Source organism: Erpetoichthys calabaricus, chromosome 13 (genome assembly GCF_900747795.2).
Source record: "Erpetoichthys calabaricus chromosome 13, fErpCal1.3, whole genome shotgun sequence".
Lineage (NCBI taxonomy): Eukaryota > Metazoa > Chordata > Cladistia > Polypteriformes > Polypteridae > Erpetoichthys > Erpetoichthys calabaricus.
In genome coordinates this window covers 111,844,175-111,848,962 of record NC_041406.2, presented here as the reverse complement: position 1 = coordinate 111,848,962, position 4,788 = coordinate 111,844,175, and positions in this window count along the sequence as shown.

Here is a 4,788-nt window from a genome sequence, read left to right as displayed (position 1 = left end):
TCCTTAACTACCAGCTCATTTTCCTTTAAATACACACAACAAACACCCATCCATTTTCTTAATCTGCTAATCCAGGGCAGGGTTGTGGAGCAGATGGAGCCAATCCCAGGAAGCATCAGGCTTAAGGCAGGAACAATCCATGGACAGGATCACAGTGTGAACACACAGACACATCAGGACTGAGCATCACCAGTCCACCTAACCTGCATGTATTTGGAGCACCAGGAGGAAACTCGCACAGTCATTGGCAAAACATGCAAATTCCATGCAAGAAGCACCCAGGATGTGAGCCCCGGTGTCCTTACTGTGAGGCAGCAGCGCTGCCACTGTGCCACCCACACCGATCAACCTCAGCCATTTACTCAGACATGGAGGACAGTCATAGAGCTCACAAAGATCTGATTCTCATGGTCATGAAGTTGACATGTTTAACATGAAAACACAAAACTACAGACACAAAAAATGAGAATTTAATCATAAGGTCAAAACCAACTTATCAGCCATATCTGCTGAGCTGCATATTCTGTTCCATTCTGTAAAAGATAAAAATGAATAAACTTAATACATGAGACTTAAAAACCCCCAGTGACCCCCCAGTTCAAATATTGTACCTGTGTTTGTGACGCGTTGTGACTTTTCTGAAGAAAAAGAGAGCTGCATTACTGAGTGAATAATCACGATTCACCACAAAAGATCACCTCTTCAGTTCTTACTCATAATTTGTATTTACTTTCATTTTCCTCTTCATTTTCCTTCAAATTTCCATTCATAAAGACCTGTTCTTAATACACAGCAGAACAACGGTCATGAAAATGGCTGGGGTGCCAAGCACAGATTTAAAATGGATTTCCAGAATTAATAGCCTACAGGCTCTTGGCTTTGAATCCGTGTGACATCTGATGAAGACGGAACAGAATTATTTATGTTTATTATGAGTGGATGTCCTACAAGTGAGATTTCTGCCCATGTTCCTGTGCCCACCAACACACATAAATGACTGCTGCTGGTGTAAATTTGTGTGACTGCAGTACAATAAGAAATGTGCCTGTCATTATAACTGTGGTGCCTGCTAGGGGCACATCTCCTGTTGGCATTTCTAACTTCTGGACATCAACTTCATAGAACGTGTTCACTCTTCACAATCTGGATGGTCACTTGAAACCAGAATTTTTGGTTTTGTCTGCCAAAATTTCGTCTCTCACAAATTGTTCTTTGTGACCCAAGGCTCTCCATGATTTTCGTGATTGTGTTTTGTCTTTACTCCGTCTTTTATTCTTTTCTTTTTACTTATTATGTGGACAGACCATCTCCTAATTTTGTCCTTGTTGGCTGTCCTTTTCGTCATCAGTTCTGATGGCTTCTAGATGCCAACTGTCTCAAGTGTCAGTGACCAGAAACAAACTGCTGTTTAAACTGAGAAACCAGAGTGACGATGGAGGACTACACTTCTCTCAGGTGACATGTGCTGTCCACTTCACTGGGTCCTGTTCACTCTTTGCGGTTTACATCTGGGATGAGTTAAAACAATCTGGTGTATCCAAATGTGATGACAGAAATCCAAATGTTGAATAACCAAACTGACTGTAGTAGATGGAGCTTTGGAATACAAACAACACACAAAAGATAAGGAGGACACTTGTGTTGTGTCCAGTATGACCAAGGTAAGGTCTGGGCCTCAAGACCCTCAAACTCGATTAATCTTAGAGATGGACAAAAGATAAGATGAGCAGGACAAACAAATCAAAGAAGATGATGAGAAGTAAACATAATGCACCTTATTGGGTGGGAAGAAATAAGACATGAGAGGAAGGCACAGGGGGATGAGAGGAGGGCAGAGTGTGTACGTGTTGATAGAAGTGTATTCATTATTAAACACTGAGCCTGTCACAGATATGGAATAAAAGTCAATAAATAGTCATGATAATATTAGGGGAAGCACTCAAGGACTCCATACTCTTCCTGACCAACACCCTCTAGGATGGAGATGTAATTACTAAGACCAAACTTTTCATGGTGTAAGCCTTGATTTGTCTTTCTTTATAGATTCCCTCCATTTACACATTTCAAAGTTTTTAATTTATACTTTAATACAGCAGGATTAAATTATTTTCTTACCAGTTTCCTTGTGCTGAAACCAAAAAGGAAAGAATCCAACTGGAGTGAAAAGAGAAGAAATTTGAGAGGTAGAGTGGGACTGATGACACCAGTCTCTCTATGCACGTCTTGTCTTGCAATCAGACACAGGCCATGGTGTGAAATTACAGTTAATTATTTCTTGATTTTTTTCCAATTTCAAATAGTATATAACATCAGTTACCCACTGACTTAAAAGAGGAGAGTTAGGATTCTTACAGTTCATCAAGATAAGTCTACATGCCAATAGAGCAGTAAAGGCAATCACAGCTTGTCTGTCCTTCTCCACTTTAAGCCCATCTGGAAATACACCAAAACAGCTGTTAATGGGTTAGGAGGGATTGCGACACCAATGCTGTTTGAAAGGCATTTAAACATTTTTGTCCAGAATGATGTTAATTTGGTGCAGGCCCAAAACATGACTTAGTGAGGCTGGAACTTGATTGTAGCGTTCACAGGTTGGATCTTGCCCTAAAAACATTTTGGACAATTTTAAACGAGACAGATGTGCTCGATATATAATTTTGAGTATAATTGTATGCTTGGCACATATGGAGCTTGAGTGAATTCTCTGCATTGCTACCTTCCACTCCTTTTCTGAGATGTTGAGTGAGAGATCATTTTCCCATTGTCCTCTTGGATCTTTGAAAGGGAGGGACTGTAAAATGGTTTTATATATTGCAGAAATGCTGTCTGAGTCCTCAAAACTGATCAATATTTTTTCCAACATAGAGATAGGCGGGAGGTGAGGAAAATTGGGCAGGTTCTGTTTAACAAAGTTTCTAATTTGAAGATAGTGAAAGAAATGTGTTGCTGGAAAGTTAAATTTGGAATGTAATTGTTCGTAGGATGCAAAGACGTTGTCTATGTACAGATTTTGAAGTGATTTAATCCCAAATGTTTTCCAGATATTAAAAACTGCATATGTTTGCGAGGGTTGAAAAAGGTGATTCTTGTGCAGAGGTGCCACAGATAAAAGCTTTTCTATCTTAAAATGCTTCCTACATTGGTTCCATATTCTGAGTGAGTGAAGCACAATTGGGTTGTTAGTATATTGGCGATAACTTGCATTTATTGGGACACAAAGCAAGGAATATAAAGAAGTACTGCAGGATTTTATTTCTATTGCGGGCCAAGTCTGTGTATGTACATCTATTTGTGTCCATGTCCAGGTTTTTATAGTTTGTATGTTTGCTGCCCAGTAATAAAATTGAAAGTTAGGTAGAGCCATGCCACCTTCTGCCTTAGGTCTTTGTAGGGTCGCTCTCTGGACACGTGGATGTTTTGAATTCTAAATAAATGAGGTTATGGTTGAATTTAATTTTTAAAAAACGATTTATTGATGTATATTGGAATGTTTTGAAATAAAAAGAGAAGCTTAGGAAGGATATTCATCTTAACAATGTTAATTCTTCCAGCTAAAGGAGATGAAGGGTTGACCATCTATGCAAGTCTTGCTTAATTGTTTCCATACAGACAGCGAAATTTTGTTGATAAAGAGCTTTATGTTTACTTGTGATGTTTACCCGTAGATATTTAAACTGATCTGCAATGATAAAAGGGAAAATGTCAAATCTAATATTGTGTGCTTGAGAATCCACTGGAAAGAGCACACTTTTATTCAAATTAATTCTGAGACCAGAAATCTTTTGAAATTCTGTTAGTGCTGTTAGGACTGCAGGCACAGTATTTTGTGAGTCTGATATATACAGTACCATATCATCTTCATATAGAGAAATTTTCTGTTCAAGTCCTTCTCTGATAATCCCCTTTATCTCATAAGTATTTCGACAGTGAACTGCCAGTGGCTCAATGGAGATTGCAAAAAGCAGTGGTGACAAGGGGCATCCTTGTCTGGTACCACGTTCTAGTTTAAAGTAGTCTGAATTAATGTTGTTAATACAAACTGAAGCTTCTGAATTGGTATACAGTAGTTTGATCCATGCACAAATGTTCGGGCCAAACCCAAGTTTCTCCAATGTATTGAAAAGGTCGTTCTATTCAATCATATCAAATGCTTTTCTGCATCCAAAGATAATAATATCTCTGGGGTGTTTGACTTTGCAGGTGAATATATTAAACAGGCGTCGAAGATTGAAAGCTAAGTGTCAGCCTTTAATAAATCCAGTTTGATCTTGTGATACTACCAAAGGCAGCACATTCTCCATCCTTCTAGCTAGGACTTTGGAGAGTATCTTAACATCATTATTCAGAAGTGAGATTGGTCTGTATGATGCACATTGTAATAAGTCCTTACTTTGTTTAGGAAAGATGGTGATTAATGCTTGGTGAAAAATTTGAGGTAGAATTTTATTGTCTCTAACTTCTGTGAATGTGCTAATAAAAGTGGAGTTAGCTGAGTGGAGAATTTATTATAAAATTCGACAGGGTAGCCATCAGGGCCTGCTGCTTTCCCACTCTGAAGTGTCTTTATAGCATCGAGTAATTCTGATAGTGCCAACGGTTTATCCAATTCCTCTGCACTAAGAGTATCTATTTGTGGTATCTGTAATGCATCCAGAAATGCATTAGATTGTGTCTTGTCTTCTTTAAACTCGGTAGAATATATGGATTTATAGTTGTCTCTAAATATGTGCATTATATTTTTATGGTATATCATTTTGTCTCTGTGTTGCTAATTGCTGGGATTGCATT